We start from the raw sequence: 11,154 nt of genomic DNA, 5'->3' as shown, positions 1-11,154 counted from the left end.
TATATACGTGCAAAAAACCATATATGTAACTTACTAGCAAATAACACATTTAAATATTAGTATAAATATAAATATTCAGGAGAGCTTATTCTTGGGCTTTAGAAATAAACCTGATCTTTTTAATAAAATGAGTTGATTAATGGAATTTTTTTCTACATTTTGGAGAAGCAAGTCACTTAAGGTAATTAAACATTTGAATGTATTTTTTGGTTAGTCATTGTTAAGTACCCTTTTGAAATTCTTTAATAATTTATCTTATTTCTTCAAGAATCTTAATTTAAGACATCTACTTACAGTTATATTCATCTTAGTTTTATATTTTACTTTTTCTTGTTTCCACTTATTTTTAAACATATGATGACTATTTCCAGACATGTGGTATTTTTATTATTTGTGGTATTTTTATAAATTTGTGTTTCTTAATTTTATGATTGGGCTTTAGATTATCATATGGGCTTTTATAGAGAGAGATTTGATTTTTTTATCAATGCATTTTCGACTTCCATTTTCTTTCTAGTTTTTCTTAATTTAGCTTGTTTTATAGTTCATTTTCTTAATGCTTTATCGTATTTGTTTTATTAGAATAGTGAAGTATTAGTATTCTTGTTTAGGGATTCGATTGTATTCCTTGAAATTCAGCTTGCATTTCATTGGTTAACTGAGAGTGTTTGGGGGGCTGTGATATTGTGATATAATAAGATACAGATCATGACTAAGGGCTCAGCTCGGGAGGCCAACTGCCCAGGCTGAGTCCTGGCTCCTCTACTTTGACTGAGTGACCTTGGACAAGACGCTTAATCTCTTTAAGCCTCACTTCTCTCCTTGTTGAGGTGGGACCCTGGTTTGTACCTTGGGCGTAGTTTCCCTGTTGAGATTTAGGGAGGTGCTAATCTGGGAGGCACGTGCTGTCCTGGGGCTCTGAGCGTGGGTCCTTGTCGGTGTAATGACAAGACCACAGCCCTGCTGGGGCTGCTGCTGGGGCTGATGCGTTAGCAGCCACAGGGACAGAGCTCATGCCCCGGGGGAGATCAGGACCACGTGGCAGGCAGGCATGTAAGCAGATGCAGATGTGGCCAGGCTTTGAGAAACATAAAAACAGGCCTATGGGAAGGGAAACCATGGTGTGGCTCACCCATGGTGCAACCCTCGCAGCTGGAAAAGATGACCCAGGAGTGGGGGTATTTGGGTTGGCTCTTGAAGAGTCTGTAGGAGTTTGCAGGTGAGAGGTGAGAGCATGGGGGATGAGCTTGCACTCAAGCCCAGATCCAAGAAAAGGCCAGATAATGGGGAGATACAAGCTCATTGGGGCTGGAGCATTTGGTGGAGAGATGTGGGTGGAGTAGGGGTGACCCCAGCAGCAACAGATGATTTGATTTTGTTTCTCAATCCCAACCTCCCTTCTCATAGAGGACTTTCTTGTTCATATTTAATTGTGTATATGAAGCACACATGTTGTTTTCCTTTGCTCTCAGGGTTGTGTTTATTGTTCTTGTTTGTTTCCGTTTCTGCTTGCTTATTCAGGGGTAGATTTTTCCTTAATGCTTGATTGGAAAGGTGATCACTGTATTTTACTTGTCTGCCATTTTGAACGTGGGTTCACATATCCACGCAGGCAGTGTTTCTTTCATGTCTTCGTTCCTCACTCTTCTGAGGACAGAAAGTGTACAGCAAACTCCCATTGCCGGGTGGCACAGAGCTAGTTTTAGGAAATAGTGTTCCCTACTTTTACCTACCCCTGTCCAGAGCTCATGTGTGAAATTCTCTATTTTCTCCTAGTATCATATTGAACTTCTCTGTCTTTCTTTATGATTTTGGACCCTCAATGTGTGGGCACATTGGTTTCCTAAATCTGTGCGTTTCTTTGTTTCGTGTACGAGTCCTCATTTCTCTGTGGCTTCTTATAGAGGACTTGTTAGCTGTGGGAGTTTGTTGTCATACTGCTTCAGACCTTCAGGTTTGGGCGCGTAGCATTGTAGAATGAGCACTGAACTAAAAGCCTGAAGATGTGGTGTCGGCTGTTTCGTGAAGAGTGAAAACCCTCTCTACTTCCGCATGGTCACTCACACGTCAGTTTGGAAGAGCAGTGACTCCTCAGTTAAGCCAGTCTTCTCTGGCTCTGGTTCTTTATTTGGAAAATCAGGGGGGTTGGTATAAATCAGTGTTTTTCTGAAACATCTTACCGGGAGCACTGATTTGATGGACTAGTTAATACATGTTCCAGGAAAAGAGGTTCCATGGCATTGAAATCAGGATATCCTGGGGCTTCTCGGAGACTTTCGTTTTGCATCACGAGGGAGATAGAGTCTGCAAGTATGCTGTGTTTACCCAAGTTAATTGGCCAGGAAAATTCGTTTTCATACTGTAGCCTGTGAGACTTAGAAGCATTCTGTAGAGCACACTTGAGAAAAACTAGGCGACATGATTTTTAAGGTTTCTTCCAGCTTACAAATTGCATGGTTCTGTGAATATACTAAAAGCTACTGAATTGTACACTTTTTAAAAGGAAAGAATTTTCTCAAAGCTTTTCTAAAAAATTTGTCATGGATTTTGAACCTTCAGAACTGGCATTATTTCTGCTGTTTACAATTTGTCTTTAATTCCTCTTTGGAAAAACCCACATACCAGCTTGCCCATTTGACTTCCTTCACAGAGAACGTCATTCAGTTCTAGGAAAACTTTTCAAAGTCACTTTCCTGATGATGGCCTCGATTTGTTTCTCTCATAAAGGTCTGTATGGACATGAATCCTCTCCATGTTTTCCAGTTTTATCTGTTTATCTTGAATTGCTGTCTTATTTTGAGTAGTATGACTCTTTGTAGACTCGTTTTTCTCTATTTCTGTAGTCTTTGCTTTTCTGAGTTAATTCTTTGCATTATCGTTTTCCCTGTTTAAAATTCTTTGAACGTGCCTTTAACATAAACATATTTCTTTTAAGTGTACTGCTATCTTTCGTAAATTCCTTCTCTGCCGTTTTAAAGGGTACCACAGTGTAGCTCAGCTCACATGGGCTCTTCCAATTCCTGGCTGGCAGAGCTTTCTGAGCCTCTGTCCTCGTCTGTAAAAAGAGGACAGTGCCTTCCCTGTCAGCTTTAAGTAATGTAACATGGATACAGCTAAGTGCTAACTAAGCACATGGTGCTTGGTCAGGGATTTTCCTATTTAGACAGAATCTTGTCTTGGTTGTAAATTCAGTATAAAGCACTTTCCATCACAAATTTTTGTCAGAATCATGTGCCTAACTGTCGAGAGACCAAGGAAATCCTGCAGCTGGTGCATTATTCTGTTTGGTTACATAACTCATTTTCCAAGGGGGTTGCTGTCCATTTGTGTGGAGGTGCTGAAAACATTACTACGCTATTGCATTATTTGTGTGTAATCAGAGATTTGTAGCCTGTTATGGAAAAGGCCTTCTGGGGGGATGCCAAGAGAACTAGAAAAAGCTTGTGTCCCAAAATGAACTTATAATCTAATTATGAAGTTAGCAGTGTAAATGCATGAAAAGGTAATTGTACAAGACAGTAACAAGGGCCAGATGAATGGCTGGTGGTTGTGGGTAGCTGACCACCACCAGCTCCCACCATGCCCACCCTGTCCCCTTTATTACCACCCACCTCGTGTCTGCCCAGAGACTCATCCTCATTGGACACACGGCATTAGGTGTCTCCCCGATTTGCTCCTTGTCTATCTCTCCACATTACAAGGAGAACAGAGGCTCCACAAGGCAGGGACTTTGTCTCTCTGGATCACTGTTTATCTCAAATGCCTTGACCAGTGCCTGGCTCCTAGAGAGGATGTGTGCGTGTGCGTGTGTGTGTGTGTAGTGAATGAACACTCTGGTCTCTTGCTCTTTCCACTTAGTTGTGCTGTAATGATTGTTCTATTTCTCTAGCTCCTGGGTTTTTGTCAGAATGGGAGCAGCCCATATATTTATGGCATTTTGAAAAGTTTTCCTTAATTATGCAGAATTCATAGAGTCAGTGTTTATAGTAGTAGTAAAGGCTCCATCATCCCCCATCAAGGACTGTGCGGTCATAACTCTAAAACCAAAACATTAAGGGAAAGATTGATAGGATCGATCATACATTGGTCAAAAGGTTTGTAGAATTGACCCCAAAATAACTTATATAAAAATGATAAAGTTAAAAAAAGAAAAATAAAGCTAGGAAACAGCTGATTACGTGTTGGCATCCTTAATTTAGAACATATTAAAACATATTTAGAACATATTAAAAGGGTAAATATAAACATACAAAAAGAAAAAGTCAAGGCACCGAAACAGACAAGCTATAAAATAAGACGTACAAACGGCCAATATCATATGAACCTCAGGATACAATCAAGGAGATGCAAATTAAAACAACACTGAAAAGTGATTGGCTAGCATTAAAAACATAGTTTAGGGAAATGGGCCTTTTATAAACTGTTGGCACATATGTAAATTGGTAAAACCTTTGGGGCAGGTAGTCTCCTATTTATACACATTACTATACAATATAACTTAGGAAATAACTGATGCACCACATATGTGAGTGCCTGCACAGACAGAGACTAAACCTGCCCACCTTCATCACTGGTAAGAAAAACTCCAGGGTGGGTGTTGAGCTGGGTGGGTACTGTGATTTACCTGGCTTCGCTCGGGTACTCATACTCGCTGAGACCAGAAGATTTTTCCGAGAAGCAGGACCCTTTCCATTCCCAACACATACATGAGGGTGGAGAGGGGGCGAATGGCTCCCTGAAGAGAGGATGCCTCTGATAGTTAGTTGGTGTATTCACTTCCTAGGGCTACCATAACAAAGAACAGAAATTGATTTTCTCACAGTCCTGAGGTTGGAAGTCCAAGCCCAAGGTGGGCAGGGTTGATTTCTTCCGGGGCCTCTCTCCTTGGCTCGTGGGCGGCCGCCTTCTCCCTCTGTCTTCGCGTGGTCTTTCCTCCGTATGCACACACGTCTGTCCTCATCTCCTTTTCTTGTATAAGGACGCCAGTCATAGTGGATTTGGGCCTGCCCTAAAGACTTCATTTTAATACAATTACCTCTTTAAAGACCTTATCTCCAAATACAATTGCATTCTGAGATCCTGGGGGTTTGGATTTCAACATACGAATTTTGGGGAGGGATACAGTTCAACCCATAACAGTTAGCAGTGCCAATGAGAGTGTCTCCTCCCAGGCACTTGGGGTTTTCCTCTTTCTTTTCACATAGATGTCACTGGTACCCTGGTAGCCTCCAAATATATTACCCGGCAGGTTCTCCCAGAGGTCCCAGAACAGAAAGACTCACAGGCCAAATTAAAACGGGCTCGAATCACATAGCTTACTAAATCAATATAAAACACAGCCGGGAGCAAGGGGGAAAAGGTAGACATGGGTTAACACTCTTAGGACAGGGTGCAAGTGGGGTGGAAGGGCCATGCCACCTGGGTCCTGGGTACACGATGTACAGTGTCCTGCCTCACTCTGCACATCAGCCTTCCTCACTGGCAGGAGAGGGGGTACAAGGAGAGAAGGGCCCATAGGTGCGAGTTGCCCTGGGCCAGTGACACACTTGATCAGAAACCCACAGGGATGAGTACACTTGGCCACAGCTAATTAAATGGATGGACCGTCATGGGTTTTGTTGGTGTTTCTCGGGCAGAGGACACATGGTGCCAGGATGGGCATCAACAATGGGGGGTCAGATTTAAGACCTCATGGATATTCAGTTCTCATGTATAGTTAGTATTCTGACTATGTAGTGTGTTTTGTGTATTTGGTCTTTTGAGTATATCTCTTTGCCCTTTCATTCTTCTAACACACACACACACACACACACACACACACACACACACACACACACACACGCGCGCGCTCCACTTGCTAAGTACTTACTGTATTAACACATCTCGGGAATTCTGCCTGCGTCTGACAACCTCTTTGCTGACCAGTTACTTAACACATCTTGAGGGAATGTGCCTGTGTTTCACAAGCTTCCTTGTCTAACAGAACTGAAAATTCTCTAAAGCAAATGCACGTTAGCGCCATCCACACAGGCAGCGCCTTCCCCAGCGGCCGGGTCCACAGGAACGATGTTTGCAGTGGCGAACATCCTTCAGTTTGCCATTGCCCGGTGCTGTCAGCTCTGGAGTTTAACCCACAGAATTAGGCGATACCAGCCTCATTTGAATACCAGCAGACTGGCTCTGAGCTGAGACCTTTTTGTTTGTGAGTTAGTGATGTCATTCAATGTTAAATGCAGCTTGGAGGTGGTACAGAAAGAAACTGTGTGCTTGGGAAGCGGAGTCTTGGCATTTTAGATTCAGGCAAGTCTGGAACTTGGTGTCCCTTTGGCACTAGAGTCTGGGCCAGGCCCCTGAAAGAACTTGGCTTTGTTTCCATGTTCACTTTTTTTTTTTTTTGCAGCCCTAGAAATGGAACCTTTTGCTAGGTAGCTGAATTGAGAAAATCCTCTTGGCTTGGTATTGCTAGTGAAAATCTTTGAGTAAAACAGAATGTAACATTAGTAACCCCAAGATTACGGTGCTAACTCTGAAAAATATTCATACTTACTGTGTCCTCATATTTGTACTTTGAGATCTTTACTTTCTAAAGACCTTAAAGATATATTAATGTGGAAATAGCTTCAGAATAACTTAATCTTTTTTAATTGGGTTGAAAATGTTGCCCATGGTCTGTCCATCCCTTTGTATTACATGTTTCATTTTCCTTTGTCCCCTGTCTCTCCAGGCAAGAGCACACACTTGTATATTTGTGGTAGAATCTTAACTCAAACAGCTCCTAATTATACCTGCTAGGTAAAATATGGAATTTCTCTAGTTTTTTTTTTTTTTTTTTTAACCTCTATGTGACCACAAGCAGAATTATAAAGACAACTTACACTTTCTAAAGGACTGCAGGGAATTCCCTGGTGGTCCAGTGGTTAGGACACAGCACTTTCACTGCCCTGGGCCTGGGTTTGATCCCTGGTCGGGGAACTAAAATCCTATAACATGTGTGGCCAAAAAAAAGGACTGAAGAGGATGAAGCAAACAAAACATAGTATAATAAGAAAAAAGTAACTGTCAAGGGAACAAAAACAAGTTAAATTAATATAAAAAGTATTAGTTACCTAAATCCATTTATGTTTACCATATTGCTATATAAAAGATAACTCTCAGATCAGGATAAAAAAGACAAATCCAACTAAATAAATATACAAGCTAACTAAAAAAATTTAAATGGTGATACAAAAGTAGAAAGTAAAAGAGTAGACAAAATATATCAGGCATACATAAATTTAAAAATTGACAGCAATGATAATTTAAAAATCGAGGGCAAAATGCATTAAATGGAACAAAGCTGGTTTAAAACTTTATGGTACTTGACAATTAAACTAACAGTCGTAAAATTATATATTCCTAAGAAATAGCATTTTTTTTTTCTTAAACATAATAAGAAACTTGCAGAAACACAATTATGAGAAACTGACAACTCTTTCATTCTTAAAAAATCTATTTTATAATAAAATAGTCTCTGAGTTTGCTGCTCAGTTTTGCTATAATCCTAATACTGCTCTAAAAAATAAACATTACTAATTAAAAACAAATCTGGAATTTCTCCCAGGGTTCTGAAATAATTTGTGAGAAGCTGAATTGCTACTTACGGCAAGTCTTGGTCCTAAAAGTTAGAAAACAATATTGTGATTTATTTCCCAATGCTGTTAACAGGAGACAAGGTACCTATAGACAATACCTATGTTTTAAAGACAATGTACCTTTCCTAAGAGCATTTTATTCACATGAATTCATTTATTTCAGCATCCCTGAGAGTATAAACAAAAATTACTTCCTAAGGTCCAAAATTGTGTAGGTTATGAAGTTGGCGCTGAAATCTGGTACTACTGACCAGTATTTAACATTCTTCATTATACTGTGTGCCCATTAAAAGAAAACATTTATATTACAGTAATTGAAACAAATGAATTATTCAGTTGGAAGGTATGGCTCTAGAGTGAGCTATTTATTTACGTAGTCCCAGAGCACAGAGAATATGAAAATACTTTCTGCCAGTCTCCAAGTTCTGGCATTATTCTGACACCAGAACTTGCAGGGGAGAGCCCTAAACAAACCCCACTTCATTCTGAACATAGAAATTCTAAATAAATATTAGCAAATCAAATCCAGCAACGTATTTCTTAAATGCTGTATTCCAACCTACTAGGGCTTATTCCAAAAAGGCACTCGTGGTTCAGCCTCAGGAACTGTATCCCTGTTATCCGCTGCATTGAGGAAGTCATTGATAAAACCATTCCCTCCTATGAATAGATACCCAAATGGCATTTAATGAAATGCACTACCCAACCCAGATTTTAAAAACCAAACAAACGACTAGCAAATTAGAAAGGAAATCTCTCTATTTGGTAAAAATGGGCATCTACTGAAAACGTGCAGCAAACTGTATTTCATGGTGCAACATTAAAACATCCTCTTTTTCATATTCTTTTATATACTGTATAATAACATATACACATCGATTGTATTAGCATAAACCAAGGATACGTGCTATGCTTGCTTAATATTCAGTATTTTAACTGGAGGTCCTACCCAATTACAATTGTCTGTTGTAAATGAAGAGACAGCACTATCGTTACTTGCAAATGGTTTGAATATCTCCCTGGAAAATCTGAGAGAAAAAGAGATTAAGAATTATAAAAATCCCTGAGTATAATAATGTGACATGTACAAAATCAACTTGAAAAAATCCACAGGTTTCCTGCATACCAGCAACATTCACTTGGAGAATAAAATGGAGAAACAAATCCCTTTTGCAGTTGCCACAAGTGTTATAAAATGCCTAAGAATACACCTATCAGGAAGTTCCAAGTAACTGGAAAAACAGACAGTATCCCTGTAGTGACAGTGCTGTAGCTGTAAGTCCTGCTGATTTTAATTTGGCAGTAAATATGCTCCATTTAATTTGGCAAAGATTTGTGCTTTTATTCTTCATGGCTTCTTCTGGAAGCAGATAAAAGCTTGCCAACATTTTTTTCTCCTTTTACCAGCAAGGAGACTGAGGCTTCAAGTAGTTTTTGTGACACAGTGTATCAGCGCACAATTCATGAGACAAAAAGCCTGTAGAGGAGTAATTCTTGGTTTCATACTAATCCATTTTCTATATTTTCTTCAGGGTATGTGTATTTCTTTAAAAATTAAACTGGGAATCGAGTATCAAATTGAGGATAACCCTCTTTTCTCTGCTGGGTTGTGGATGTTTTAATTTGTAACCAGAAAGACTCCCATAGATCATTTTTATTCTGAATTGTTTTGGTGAAAAGGGAACTATATTTCCACTAATTTAATGGCTGTTCATTGTACTTCCTTAATGAGTGATCAGCCTAGAAGTAGAATTAGTTTTGTAGTTATGCTTGCTCCTGGGGTAATGCCTTTAAGCTCCATAAGTGGTCTCAGTACTTCCCAGTTCTATTCAAGTGCTTGTGACACAAAGAGCCTGGAACTTTCTTCACAGTTTCATCTTTAAGGAAGTATACTGTTCTAGTTTCCCAAGGCTGTTGTAACAAATTATCACAAAGTTTATGGCTTAAAATGACAGAGATTTATTCTCTCACAATTCTGGAGTCCAGAAGTCCAAAATCAGTTTCTCTGGGCCCAAATCAAGGTGGTCAGCAGGGCAGCGCTCCCTCCGGAGGCTCTAGGGAAAGTCCATTCCTTGCCTCTTGCCTCTGGTGGCTGCCTGCATTCCTGGGCTTGCGGCCACATCACTCCAGTCTCTGCCTCCACCCTCTCACATTGCCTTCTCCTCTGCTTATGTCAACCCTCTCTCTGCTTTCCTCTTGTAGGGATACTTGTTGATCGCATTTAACGCCCCCTGGATAATCTAGGGACTCTCCCATATCTCCAGATTCTTAGCTTAATCACATTTGCATCCCTCTCCCTGAAGAAAGCATGCAGTTGGAGCAGAATTTGAATACTAGTCAATTACTAGCTCCCTGAGCTTGACTGAGCACTTACAGTTGTTGAACGTCAGTTTCTTCATCCGAAAATGGAACTAATGCATACCTATCTCAGAGTTTTTGAAAGGGTTAAGAGAAATAACGTTGATTCAAGTATTACTTGGCTTCTTTTTTTCTGTTCTTGCATTCAGAGCTTAGTTTTGACTCATCTTGGTGGCTTCAGAGTCCAGTTCCATCCTGGGCACCCAGTAGTTGCCTGATAAATGTTCACCGAGTAGTTTTCTATCCTCTGAAGGGCAGCGTGGCGTTGCACTGCCGTGCACTGAACCCCAGCTGGGGTCAGCTTGGTAGTGATGGCCCATCTGGAAATATCCTGGGGGTGATAGTTGAATGCCATTAACTTGGGAAACTGGGGAGGTGCATGCAAAAGCAGAATCCCTAACCCTGTGGTTTCTGTGCAAATAGGCTAAATTGAATGCATGTGTGATGCAGGGAAAGAAGTATTGATCCAGAAAGGGGAAAGTTAGAACTGGGAGTAATGAGTGTCCAGATCTCTCTACACACATACTTGCTTTTCATTAGAGATTGATTGATCTTTTACCTTTGGTGTCTGGCTGTGTGCTCACAATCAGTATAAATGACTGACTTAAGAGCTGGAGGCCTGTTTCATTCCTGTGAGGTTCCCTTCAACTAGGTGTTGAGCTAGTTGAGAACAGGAATTAGTGGTACAGTGATGTGTATCTTCCGTGGCTACCTTCTGTATCTTCCGAGCACTTGTGGGTGGTGATACAGGATTGAACGCTACAGTCTGAACCTTGCTGATAGCAGAGTGAAGTGTTACTGTGGGGCACGAACAGTTACTGGTCCAGCCATGGCCGTGGTTACTGAGTCATTTGGCTTCCAGAGTTCCTGAGTCACAGACTGTCCTGCCGATCTCCTTGCTGACTCATCTGTGCCCTGTGTGGAGTCCTGGGGCCTCCCGCAGTGACCGTGCATCACTCAAGGAGCTGAGGAACGTGGTGGGTCTGGTCTCAGGGAAACCAGCAGCCCCTCTTCTAAGACCCTTCATGCCCCCAACCTGGCTGCCCCGGGGGAGAAGAGGCAGCCAGGGGCCTTGGAAAGGGAGTCGCCTGGGAGCAGCAGAAGGAGGCACACAGGGAAGCACAGAGAGGAGGGCTGAGTGGAGGGCGGGAAGAGAGGCGCTGGC

General features: G+C 41.1%; 1 protein-coding gene across 2 annotated transcripts in view; it reads left to right on the top strand.

Annotated features, from left to right (window-relative positions):
• The window catches only part of TTC39C (tetratricopeptide repeat domain 39C), a 103,223-nt gene that overhangs the window by 72,355 nt on the left and 19,714 nt on the right, over nt 1-11,154 (top strand). The window lies entirely within an intron of this gene.

The sequence above is a fragment of the Neophocaena asiaeorientalis genome, unplaced genomic scaffold, assembly GCF_003031525.2.
Source record: "Neophocaena asiaeorientalis asiaeorientalis breed wild unplaced genomic scaffold, Neophocaena_asiaeorientalis_V1.1 scaffold142, whole genome shotgun sequence".
Lineage (NCBI taxonomy): Eukaryota > Metazoa > Chordata > Mammalia > Artiodactyla > Phocoenidae > Neophocaena > Neophocaena asiaeorientalis.
The sequence above is the reverse complement of the archived record's forward strand: the minus strand, read 5'-3'. Positions and strand labels throughout refer to the sequence as shown.